Consider the following 13,698-nt stretch of genomic DNA (forward strand, 5'->3'; position numbering starts at 1 on the left):
TTTGGGGGACACGCATCAGAATTGTTTACATCTTTATTGCTGAAAATATATAAGTGTCATAAAGTGTCTTGGGAAAAAAATCTATGATCTTAATGATTGATCAAGATTACAACCATCTAATTCTTTTCAATGAAATGTGTATCCCAGGACTTTAGCAAACACATCATGAATGAGTTCACACTCTTCCTGCATTTTAAATCTGCTTTCACATTCACCTGCTCATTTCTCACTGAATTTCATTCAGTTGAAGCCAACAGATATTTTGAGTGCCTACTGTATGTGCCAGAAAGCTGAAGCCTTTTAAAAGTCTTCCAACTGTTCTTCTTTCCTTCCTCCCTTCCTCCCTCTCCCTTCCTCCCTTCCTTCCTTCCTTCCTTCCTTCCTTCCTTCCTTCCTTCCTTCCTTCCTTTCTTCTTTCTTTTCTGTTATTAATAGACTTTATTTTTTCTAAAACACTTTTAGGTTTACAGAAAAATTGATTGGAAAGTACAGAGTTTCCACATATTCCTTCTCCCCTTCCTTAGGTTCATTTTGCCTTATTATTTACATCTTTTATTACCATAGTACATTTGTTACAATTGATGAACCAATGTTGGTACATTATTACTAACTAAAGCCCTTGGTTTACATTATGGTTCACTGTGTTGTACATTCTAGGGGTTTTGATAATGCATTTATTTATTTATTTTTTACCACCTATTTATTTACCACGTAAATTTATTTTACCATGTAATTTATTTACCAAGTATTCACCATGACGGTGTCACACAGAGTAGTTTCACTGCCCTGAAACCCACCCCCGGAAGCACTCTGCTTTAATCTAGAAGGCATCTCAAGGCAAATCCTTTCATTTATAGCTTCAATACTTAAAGCTTCCACATTCAATATTTCTTTTTTGTCCATGAAAAAAAAAGTAAAGTGAGGTCATATGTGTGATTTGAATCCAAAGTCATACACATCTCCCCAAATGATTAACAATTTATATTGACATAATCATCCAAATAATCTAGTTATCCATCCCAGAAATATTTATTGAGTTCTTGCCTGGGTCAGCACTCTTTTCCAATGTTCTTCTGATTAGGGCACTTTGGGATAGGTGGCTTAATACTTGATACCTTTGCTTCATGCCTGGACACACATTTATTTTTTTGAAGATTTTATTTATTTATTTGACAGAGAGAGAAAGAGCACAAGCAGGGGATATGGTAGGCAGAGGGAGACGGAGAAGCAGGCTCCCCACTGAGCAAGGACCCTGATGTGGGACTCCATCCCAGGACCCTGGGATCACGACCTGAGCCAAAGCAGGCACTTAATTGACTGAACCACACAGGTACCCCATGGACACACATTTAATTACCAAAGCTCCTTTCACTTTTTTTTTTTTTGGCTTGCTTTCTAGTTTATTTTACTTAAAAATTTTTAAACATATTTTTGTATAGATAAATATGCATATAGGATAAAACATACAAGGTTTTAAAAAGCCCATGGTGTCCAGAAAGCCCCCGCTCATCTTTACATCTGCGCACCTGCTTCCCTCAACCATCATCAATTTCTTGTGTGCAATCTCAGAAATATTACATATGTATGTAAATATATTTTTTAAACAATGATCTTTGCCTTGTTTTTTTCACTTAAAAGTGTATTTTAGACACTGTTCCATATCACTTCATAAGGTGCTGACGTATTACTTGCTTATCTTTTTTGATGAGTGTGTAGCATTCCATTTTGGTTCCCCCCCCATTCATTATTTAACCAGTTTCTTCTTTAGAAACATTTAAATTCCAGTCCTTTGTTATTTCAGTGTGGCAGTGAATAATTGTACACATGTGTCATTTTATCAGTACTTTAATATAGCTAGAGGATACATTTTTAGGAGCAGAATTACTGAGTCAAAGAGGAGGTTCAGTCTAGATTGTGATGGGTCGAATACTCTTCCTCAGCATTGTGCCAGCATATGAGAGTGCTTGTCTTCTCACATTATCACTGACACAACATGCTACTGAACTTTTGGATCTTTGCCAGTCTGATAGGTGAAAATTATATCTAATTCAGCTTTCATTTTAATTTCTTTTATTATGTGTAAGACATCCATTATTAAGTTTTCAGAAAATTAACAAGGTAAAGATTGAAGACATTTAAGTTCAAAAAGGCTAAGTAATCCAACATCACCCACCTAGTAAGTGAGAACACCCAGAAAGCGAGAGTGATCTCCCAAGGTGGTCACCCTAGGCCATCACCCCACCTTGCTTCCATAACACCCACCGCAGTACCAAAGTGATTGCTTCAAGGTTTGCGTTTTGTAACAGTCTTCCTCCCCTTGATCAGTAGTTGTCAAAAAAGGTGCTAAAGAATATCTTTTGTAAAGGGAAAGACTTCTTCCTAAAATGGCAAAAGCAATGAATTGAATCTTCCCCAGGTCCTTTCAAAATCTCAGGATCTTCTCTTTCCCTCCTCCCTCATCCCACCTCGAGACAGATCAGGAAAAAAAAAAACAAACTCAAAATTTTGTATCTGAGTGACCACTGAATAATTGATATAAGATGTATGTTCTTGACTTTTGTTAGAGGTGAATTGTCATGTATTTTTAAGACCTTTTGGAGGAAATAACTTTTGCTCTTACCTCACCACCTTCTCACTCCAAAACACCATTTTCCTCTCCGTATCTGACTTCAAACTTGAAGCATTGGGCTCCTCCTCGTACAGAGCCCTGAGAACCTTGTGGGTTTCTGAGGAGCAGTTGAAGACTGCCTTTATCCATGATTTATATACATGCATGATTGGCATTTGTCGGGTATGTCAGCTGGAGGCCTGTCCCTGAACTTGTGCTGTCCCTGACCCAGCTGTCTCAGTCAGTTTGTTGCAGAGAGAGGATTAAGTGCCCTGATTGTTATTTGCCTGGAGTCGAGGTAGGTTTGAAGATATGAGAAGGGACAGAGCCGTCTGGAGAAGAGAGAGTCTCCTATGGTCTCAGGGCAGAGCAGTTTGCGGGAGTTGGACACTTATTAAACACACCAATAAAATGACTAAATGAAGCAACCTTCTGGAATAGAAGTCATGTAATCCTAAATTGTGAATATGCGTTGTTTTTATCTTCATGCAACAGATGGGGAGCACCTACTATGTGTCAAGGGCCATTCTGGATTTTAGAGGTCTAGCAATGAATAGCATAAGGGGAAATGCCTGGACACAGGGTTGTTTTATCCAGTGGTCACCATAACGATCTTTCCCTGTTCTTCTGGTGGATCTGAGAACCTCATGAACAATCCTTACAAGAAAAGGGTGCATTTCTGGAAAACCACAGATGCCCTTAGGCTCAGTCTTATCTCTATTCCACAAACAAAAAAAGTGAGCTGAATTCCTTCCTAACATAGAGTGCTTTATCTAGATTCCAAAAAGAAAAGTCTTTAAGATTCTCAAATCCTTGAACAGCATTTGGGGGAAGCGTAAATGACAAGGAGCAAAAGCATCCCTTTAAAAGCTGGTCAGCCACTTTTCTGCCAAGGGCTTGTCAAAATTGCTCAGGAGAAAGAAAAAAGAGAAACAAGTGCACATATACACATTTTTAAAGTAGCTAGCAACCAAGACAACACCAATTATTTAACCACAGTAAAGAAACCAGCAGCCAAACCACACTGATTATTTAACCGCGTATCCAAGTGCTGAACACAGCCATAGCCAGCCACGTTAATTTAGTGTAAATACCCCAGTAACCAGCTCCTATGGAGGCAAGAGCTGCAGCAAAGGACAGCTCCTCCCTCACCTTCCCTTGTCTTGGCTCCAGATGTCTGGAGTTGGAAACGGCTGCAATCCAACTAATATTTTTTCCCCTTTTTGCATTTTTGTTTCTCTAAAAATCTGATTCATTCTTTTCCTACTGATCTACCGGTCTCATATGTACACACATACTCAGGGAGACATTTGGTGAATTCTGTTCTTTTTCTTCTGATTTCCTCATTTTCTTTTCTTCTCCTTTCATTTCAATCCTGTCTTTCCTCCTCCTCCTCCCTTACCTCCATGTTTTCATTCCAGTATATTTGGTTCCTATTTCTGTAATTTCCACTAATCAGCATGTGTAAGGTTCTTCTCAAGGAGTGTTTATCAGAAAAACATGAAAAACATGAACTTTCTCCTTTGCTATTTGTAATTACACAATCTGCAATGGGTTGTAATTTACTAGAAAATAGACTCTTTCACTGGGAAATGCCCCAGCAGCTCACAGATCCTGCCAGCCCAGGTGGTCCCACTCTCACTGCCCACAGATAAATGCATCTGACTCAAGGTCAGCCAACCCATGGGTGTCTAGGAACCAATCAGATTTCTCTCTTTGGGGGCTGATTAAACGTTGACTGACGAAATGGGCCATGTGCAAACAGGGCAAGCTTAGCTGGAAAGAGGAGTAGAGAGAAACAGCTGAGGAAGACCCTGTGGTCCATAGAAGATAAAATGTGAAGCAAGGGGTAACCATATGCTTCCCTGAAAGAGGGGTAGAAGCACCTCACTGCCCATTGGTTGGTCCAGTTCTATTTCCAGTGAGGCCAGTCTCTACTTTTGTTGCTAAGACCATGAGATGGACACGGTATCCTTGTATTACATTTATGTCTGGGATTATAGGGTAAAATCATGGTCTGAGGTCACTTAGTTGGCCCCCTTTTAACCAGCCATCTCTTTCATGCCATCCTCCATGCCCCTTTTCTCTGGACATGGAATCAGTTTCAAGACTTCTGAATAAAATATCCATCTTACATTATGTAAGGAAGTCTCCTGGAAAGAAAGTAACAAGCTCAACGAGGACTGGTGCTTCATGGAAGTCAGTCATGGAGCTGTTCCACATAAACAATACTCATCGTACCATTTATGCCTCATGGCTCTCACCAGGCCCCACCAATGGCAAAGCATAGTGTTGGGGAGGCCAAAATTTCACCCCCCTCCCATCACCTTTGGAGTACTCCATACTCTATGCTGATTTTTCTGACTAAACCTGACCAGGTTTGGGGGATGGGAAGTCAGAAGTGCTCCTGGGACAAGTTAAGTTTGTGATGCTCATTGAACAACCAAGTGAACATACACACATAGAAATTAGAGAAAGACTGGCATTGAAAATGTCAAGTGAGGAGATGCAATTTTGAATGAAGGCACTGGATGAGATCTTCTAAAGGAATGAGTTTAGAGAGAGAAAGAGCAGACAAGGAGTGCAATGGGGAACAAGAAAGGGTGAAGCCAAATGAAAAAGCACTTTGAAAAGAAGGAACAATTAATCATGTCTCACGGTGCCATAAGGTTAGATGAGACGAGGACTGAGAAGTGACCATTGGGTAAAGCAAGATATTGGTCATTAGTGACCTTGATGAGTAAAATGGTGGATGAAACCTGATTACATTGAATTGGGGGAGAACTTGAGAAGAGAATGGAAAGAACAAAGAATGTGGATTATATTGCTGGGTGCCCAGGAAGATCAAACAGTACCTGGGAGGATTACAATGGTAGGTCTTGAACAAGTTACTTTGCATCTCCATGCCTCATTTTCCCCATCTGTAGAATGCAGGTAATAATAAGAACAATCTGTAGCATTTTAAAAAAATGTGGTCACAAATTGTTTGACATTCCTTCCATCCAGAGGAAATTCTCTGTTCCCTCCATTTGACTCTGAGCAGGTTAGGACTGCTCCAACCCATAGAATACGGTGGAAGCAATGCTCTCATGCCTAGGTCATAAAAAATGATCCAGTTTCTGTCTTGCTCACGGGAACACTTGCTCTTGGAATCCAGAGCTGCCATGTAAGAAGTTCAAGGACTTTGAGGTTGCCATGTTGTGAGGATCCCCAAGCTACGTGGAGACATCACATGAGTATAGGTTCCCCAATCCACAGTTCTACCTGGATCCAGTCTTCAATCATCCCGCCAGGTGGCAGACTTGGGTGATGTGGGAAGAAGCATCCAGGTGATTCTAGCCCTCAGCTAGTTGGTCAGGACAGCTGTTCAAATCTTCCCAGATGAGGTCTCAGACACTGTGGAGTAGAAACAAGTCCTCAGTGTCTGAACTCCAGATCCACAGAATCTGCAAGCACAGACAAGTGGTTGTTCTTTCATGCCACTAAGTTTAAGTTGGTTAGCTATATAGCAACAGATAACTAGAACCTGATCTCAAAGGCTATTCTGGGAACAAAAAAAAGTTATCAATGTAAAATGCTTAGAACTGGGTCAGTGCCAGACACGTAGTAACTACTCACTAAGTGTTTGCTTTTATCATTATGGTATAAAATTCCACTGATAAATATAAGGAAATTTGAGGAATTGGTTAACAAAATTATACTTCTTTTACCCATCATTAAAGCTTAATAAGATCATTTGGAACAAAAGTAATCTGTTCATAAGTTGTACTATGCTTTCCAAGATAAATTTCTTTTTACCCTCTGATAGAGACCATACAGTGATTTTCTTATTGATTGATAATTTGAAGTTGGATGTGATAAAGCCTCAGGGAGAACAAAGCCTTCAGTACTGCAATATGATTTTTTTGAGTGAGGGCCTAGAGTGTTGCTCACTTTTGTGTTCCTCCAAGCACCTAGCAACAACAGTGAAATGCCCAAAGTAGATACCCCACAAATGTTTGCTCCACTGAGTTGATCAATGCATCGTGTTCATTGTCTTACATAAACTTTTTGGGAAGCATTTCTTTATTTAGTATTTTCTTGATTTTTGCCTTTCAATTTGTCATATTTGCTGAGAAGTTGATGGGTAATCTCATAAAATTTAGATTGATGTTTATGGATGAAATGTCTAGTTTTGCTAAGAATGTACAACACAGCGTAAACATGGCTCTTGCACAATGCTTTTCTGGACTTAACGCTTTTTTGAACTGGGTTCAAATCTAAACTGAGCAAGGCCACACAGGGCGTTAGAGCAAAAAAAAAAAAAATGTAAAGTTGGAATGCACTGAACCCCCTTGATTGTGGGAGATAGGCACTGGAAGAGGGAATTTTTAAGGACATGCTTTTTATTTCTGGTCACCTAACCAGCCACTCTAAGAAAACATGCTGCACAAATGTGATTTCCAAACCACACACATTGTCTAGATAGAAAACAACTTCAAACATCACATAGTGTTTTGGAAATTATTTGCCAAATATGTCAACATGCCCCCTGAAAGAAAAGCAGTTGCCTAGATTTTTGGACTCTCCTTGTGCGCAGATTTCTCAAATTTTGAAATAACAAAATCCCTTAAATAATTACTTGGATGTGTATCATATTTTTGAGGATGGCCCGTTGTGTGCTGTGTTACAAATAATTCAATGTGTCTCGTTTCCTGGTGAGCAATCAATGTGTGTGTGAGAGTACCCAGGTGGTGGAAGAAATACCAGGAGGAAGAAGAGAGAGGCTAAGGACAAAGACAGGGAAGGAAAGATTTAGATTTTGAAGCTAGAGGATGTGGCATTAGCAAAAAGTAATCTCGCAATCTCCACATTTGTACTACGGCAAATATAAGCGCATCCATGTCATTTATAGTACAATTTGCTCCTCCGAAGTAAAAAAATTTTCAGCAAGACTGGTTTTTCTCAGTAATAATGAAATCAGGGGTAACGGGATTGTTAATGACTTCCTATTTAGTGACTAGTTTGGAATGTTCCTTTGCAAGGGGCTGCTGAGTTCAGGGATCAAGACCACCACCTGCAAGTGCGGGAAACCCAGTCTCGAGTGTCAGTTGCCCGATAAGCAGCCTAGGGAACATTTTTGTCTCAAGCCAGGCAAGTTCACGTCAATTAAACACACGTGGACAAATGATTTGGCCATTTACACTGTAATTTTATTTTAGTGGTTGAGCCAAAATTTCATCTTGTAAAACTATCTCCTTCCTGGATTATCATTATTATCCATGATTCTTTTTGACTTAGCATTCACATTTACAGTGGATGTCATTGGTTGAATGCAGACTCTCTGTTACAGAGTTCTGGACTGACATGAGCACCGTGCCTTTAATCTTAACCTCATTCTTCCATTTTAGAGATGAGAGACTCAAAATGCCCAGTGCAGTGTGACTAGTAAGCAAAACACCTGGGATTTGGAGCTAGATCTGTCTGACTCCAAAATCTTGCCTCACCGTACATGATAAAGTCTAAGGTGCTTACTTAGAGCAGCTGGTACTGCGAAACTAGTCTACTGGTGCCTAAAATAATCCTTTGGTCTTTAGTCCCTAGCTTAATGTTGGCCAATTATTTTAGCCAACAGACCAAGCAGATTGGAGGAATGGGCTGGCTTTGACATCAGCCTGTTGAGACTGGAAACCCAACTCTGATATCATCATGGTGAAGTCAGCCTGGCACAGCCCCCACTTGCCAATTGCTGTCAGAATTGTGGTCTAGCCACAAGCCAGACACCATAAGCTTGCAGAACTGGTAAAAAGGCCAGGCAAAATGGCCTGGTGGGAAAATGCATTCTGTAGGCTGTCGGTTTCCCAGGCCTGCCAAACTTTGCTTTTCTAAAGACAATGAAGATTAAGTAGTTCACTGCCTTTGACTCAGGGTAATGATTCCAACAACATCACATGCACGTAGAGTAATCCTTTTTGATTGTTTAGGCAACACTGGAAAGAAATAACTAAATTTTTTTTTTTAATTTTATTATGTTATGTTAGTCACCATACAATACATCATTGGTTTTTGATGTGGTGATCCACGATCCATTGTTTGCGTATAACACCCAGTGCTCCATGCAGTACGTGCCCTCCTTAATACCCATCACCGGGGGATTGGTTAGCCCAGTGATAACTGAAATTATTTGATGCCATTTCAAATACCCCTCATCTTAATTTTGTGTATGAGCTTGTTGGTGACTTCTCTGAGTCATCCTGATATGTGATATACACATAAGTATAGGTATGATATATAAAAATGTATTGAGCTCTCATGGTATAATGTGTCAGGAGCAACAGTACCTTTCCTGAAATTATTTCACCTTCAGTGTTAATCTTAACGAAGCTAACACTCCATCGCTGTGCTAGACCTGGGCCTTTTGCTCTCAGGTCCACTCTCTGTTCTCTCTCACTGGGAGGTTTATCCCTATGCCCCATGTTTCCGGGCCTTCTCCATCAATTGCCTCCCAGTTGTATTCGGCTAATGGGAGGCACTAGTGTGAGATAGTGGAGGAGGAAAGAAGGTGGAAACCAGGGCATTTCCCTCTATCCTCTTTGCCTTCAGCAACATCCCCCATAAGAACTGTGTCTCTCCCAAGCCTCCAGAACCCACTGGGCCGTCATGATTCTCACTGCTTCCCGTTACTTTGGTCTTGGACTCAGACAACACTTTCTCTCTATTCCTCCAGGCTCAGAGAGGTAGCAACTTCCTGCTCTTGCCAGTCTCAGCTTCTATCATCTACTTAAGGTACTAATTACTTTTATTTTACATACCCAGAGTGGTTTCCATTTTCCTGGTTGGATGTTGACAGATATAATTATGGTATTTTTTATATCACTTAGGAATTGTTTGATATGTGTATGAATTGTCTTTGATATAAGATTTTGTTGAGATCTGGGGTGGAGGATCTTTCAGTTCTACAAGAGTTCAATGGGTACATACTATACACAAAGTAGGTGTAGAGGTGAAAATGTGTTGATTCTTACACAGACCAGGATCTAAAAAAGTTGAGAAGATCTGTAAAATAGATATTTTTTTTCAGGTCAGAGGTCTGCAAGTTCCACACACAGGATAACAAATTCACTAGTAAGGATGAGAAAGATATGGAAGGAGCGAGGAGTAAAAGCAACATTTTGTAACTTTTCATGACATTTGCATGAGCAAATAAGCCACTGGTTAGGATAATCAAATGAACTGTGCTGACCGAATCATTGTAGGTATTTTGCTTTACCAAAGGACATTCATGCAAATTCTTTTTTCTAATATAAAGCATGACTTTTTGAGGGCTGCCACAAAATAGTGCATTTTCAAAGACTAAAATCATATAATTCCTCCTGGAGACTAAAGTCAGAGCTTGGAATAACAAGCATGGGACACTACTCTTCCCTGATTCCCTGCCAGGACCTTGCTTTCTACTCACACCTCCTTCTTGTGCTAGCCACAGAGCAGAAAATGTTGTTGAATTTCAGTAGTGGGTTTCAGTGGAGGATGTTGTAGACCCAGTGCTGTATCAGAGAAAGCATGAAAAGAAGAAAGGAGTGGAAGAGAAAGAGAAGAGGAAGGGAAGAGGGAAAGGGTAACAAAGAATCAGGGAGGAGTAAAGGATAAGGCCATGGCCTTTCCAGACTGCTGCTTGAGCTACTTCTTGTTTCTCTTCACTTCCTGTTTTTCCCACTGCCTTAGGGATGGGGATCTCAGCCCTTCTTACTGTTGGCCCTGTGGGGTAGGTTGCAGGACTTTCAGTTTGTTTTCATCTCTTTGCTCAGATAGGAGGTAGCCTTCATTTCCTTATCCTTTGTGCTTAAAGTATAGTTTTATTCTTAAAATACTATGTATAAAGCCTATCCCACCTCCATTTTTCTTTTTGAAACCCAGACTGTCGTGTGGGCTAAAAAGCCACCAGTTCTCCATTATCCCTGCCGGATGTGGGACTTGACCATTCCCAGAGTACTTTTATGTTTGTATGATTAAACATACAATTCACCCCTTAACTTTCTTTAGCAACTGAAAGAGATAAAATATATAGTTTATTCGGTTTGTTAAAAAGTACTACTTTCTGATATCAAATTAATTTGGTTCAAATCAAGGGCAAAATTGAATAGGAGGCAACCTGGCAAATGATTTTTAAAGCTATTTCCCCTCTTCAGTGGAAACAAAATATCAAAACTTCATGATAGATTTTAAATGGGAGTTACAGAGGAAGGCACTTCACTCCCTCCCCTACTTTGCTCTTTAAAGAAGTCCCCGAATTTACTGAATTTAGAGTAGAAAATAATAGTAAACCTTATTTTTGAAAACAAGGTGGTCTAGTTGGTGTTGAAAACTTTAAAGTTTTAAATGTTCTCTTTGTGAAGGAATTTGCTAATTATCCAGCAGATGTTCTTTCTTTTTATCCCTTATGCATCATAGTTTCCTTAAAATTCTCTCCCTCCCTTTCTCTCTCTCTCTCTGGCCTCTAGTGCTTTCTCTTGTTCTCTTTTTTAAAGCAGTGAAGATAGATTCAAAGAATGTGTAAAGCTTATTTTCTTTCCTAGGAAATAAGGCTAAGCCTCAGAGCCAAATGAGGCCCCTGTCTTGATGAGAATCCCTCTTACTTTAATTATAACCTCTTCTAGAAGATTCTCTCCCAACTTAGTGACTGGAATTAATTTTATTAAGTGAGGTGCAGTATTAAATTATCTGTTTTAATTTCAAAATTCCACCTAAGCCTCTAATTTCCCACTAAAATAATCAAATAATCAAATATTGGATGATGAGTACCTGTATTTTTTTCAGGGGATTTAAAATTGAGAATTCCTTAGCAGTTCTTGGAATGAGAACTATCAAAACAACTCAAAATCATGGCTAGAAATTAATGTTTTTATTCTTGAAAGTAAAAAGTACCCATTAATAGAGCGCATTTTAAAGATTTGCTAACCAGCATAGTTTTAAAGCCACCTGGTCATTTTGCATTCATTTTCAGCAAAAATTTGAACTCCTAAATTAATATAAGTTTCTGAAATAAAGTCAAATGCTTTCAATTTAATTATGTAATTCATTTCTTTTTTACACTATAATTGAAAATTAACTCTGATCTATGAATTTATTGATTTCTTCTCAAAGTAGAGATAATTCCATCTCTTTTATATGGTGCATTTATATAAGTCTTATAAACAAGCAAATGCCCTTTCAAAGTAGACTCAGTTCTCAGTGACCTGGTGTAACCATGGTGGATCACTTAGTGTGTGGGTAATTGCCTACATGTTGTGATCAAAATGCGACCTCAAGCTGCTGATTCCAAGCTTCTTTCCCCTCTACTGTGGTGGAAGGGTTATCATCAGATAAAATTTCCTGGTCCCTTTGTGCTCTTCTTGCCCCAATTCTTCTCACCCAGTTAAAAAATAAATGCAGAAACATGAAACCAAGAAGTTATAGCAAGAAAATGTAGAGTTAATGGAAGGGAACTTCTGATTCCCTAATTTTGTGGGTTGTATTGAGCAAAAGATTTGTTGTACCACCTGATCCATGGTAAGACACAAACGATCAACAGAACCAACAAGTTGGTTTGCTTAAGGCAGGTCCTGAATGTACAGAACGTCTTTCTTGGTTCCACACAAAATTTGCCTTTTCTGAGCTATTTTGCCATGGAAAGCACTTGGTGGCTCTACTTTGTGTGGGCTACCCCCACGTCTGTTGTTACTATTACTATTCTTTCCATTACTACTACTACTTACATACATGCCTCCTCCAAGAAAGATTGAGAACCACAGAGCTGGATATAGCATGTGACTGAGTTAGAGAATATTCTGCATAATGAGGTGGATCACTTCAATTTATGGAAACATGGAGGTTGCACTGAAAAATTGCTGCAAATGTGCTGCCAGTTTTCAGTGCCTCTTGCATTCAGTTAGAGTAGAGCTTCAGTGTTATTTGAGTTAGCATAAATTTTCAAATTTGTTACATATCTCACTTCCAACACACACACACACACACACACACACACACACACACACACACACACCCCAGTGGATTAAGATTATTTTGAGCATAACTTTTTTTAAGATTATCCATATGACCACCCATCTCACATCTAATCAGATGATTACCAACTGGCTATATTCATCAACAAAATAATTTCAAATGTCACTGTAATTTTCTTACCCCAGAAAGAGACTGACCTTAATGGCCCTTACATAAGAATTTGGGTTATTTAGAAACTTGAAAACATCCACTCAGAATCTGTGTAGTAAAAGCAGTGTTTTAACTAATCTTACATGGTTATTCTTAGTAGATGATGGAGAGGTGAGGGGGAGAAATTTGTTGAGGACCAAGAAATAGCAGTAATGGTGCTCTGCATAACACAGTGAAATATAGCTCCATTGTGAGAGAGGCAGTTTTGCGGGGTAGTCTGATAATTATTCTTCTTCCTCATAAGTTTAGGTGATAATCTGTCTGAGATTTAAAATATGTTCTATGAGACATGTGTGCATGTTCAAATCAATGGTGGTTCCAAAGGGGTAGACGGCTTGTTCTCAAGATTTAAAATGCCATAGACCAGCAATCACAATTCCCTTTTAGTGTCCCTTCCTCTCAGAGAGTAAATTTTTGAAACTGGAGGGAATAGAGTGCTGGAAGGAGAAGAGGACAGATGTCAGGAGAAGCCTGGGAGGAGGATTGGGTTTTCCCAAAAGGTAGTGGAGTTTCCCACCATGGAGATTAGAAGAAGAAATGGTTAAGAGAAGTGTGGGCTGGGTGGTCAAGGTTAATAACTTCAGTGAGTCTCAGACCCTTTGTGAAGGTGCTTTTCCCTCCAACTATGGGTGCTTTTCCCTAGAACTATGGGAGGAGACAGATTTAGAGCATGGTTGTAAGCTTCCTGCTTCTAGGATGTAATTGCCTTGTAGCTCTTCAGTCATAAGTGATGGCCAGGTAGAGAAGAGGGAAAAGGACATTAAGGGGAAGCATGGCCAGGAATCAAATCAATGTCCCATCCCACCCACCCATGTCCCATGGTTTCAACAGAGAAGGGACAACACCCTTCCAAGTGGATTATGTCTAGTGACCAAGGTCCACAATGCAGGAAGGAGCCATCA

Source organism: Halichoerus grypus, chromosome 14 (genome assembly GCF_964656455.1).
Source record: "Halichoerus grypus chromosome 14, mHalGry1.hap1.1, whole genome shotgun sequence".
Classification (NCBI taxonomy): domain Eukaryota; kingdom Metazoa; phylum Chordata; class Mammalia; order Carnivora; family Phocidae; genus Halichoerus; species Halichoerus grypus.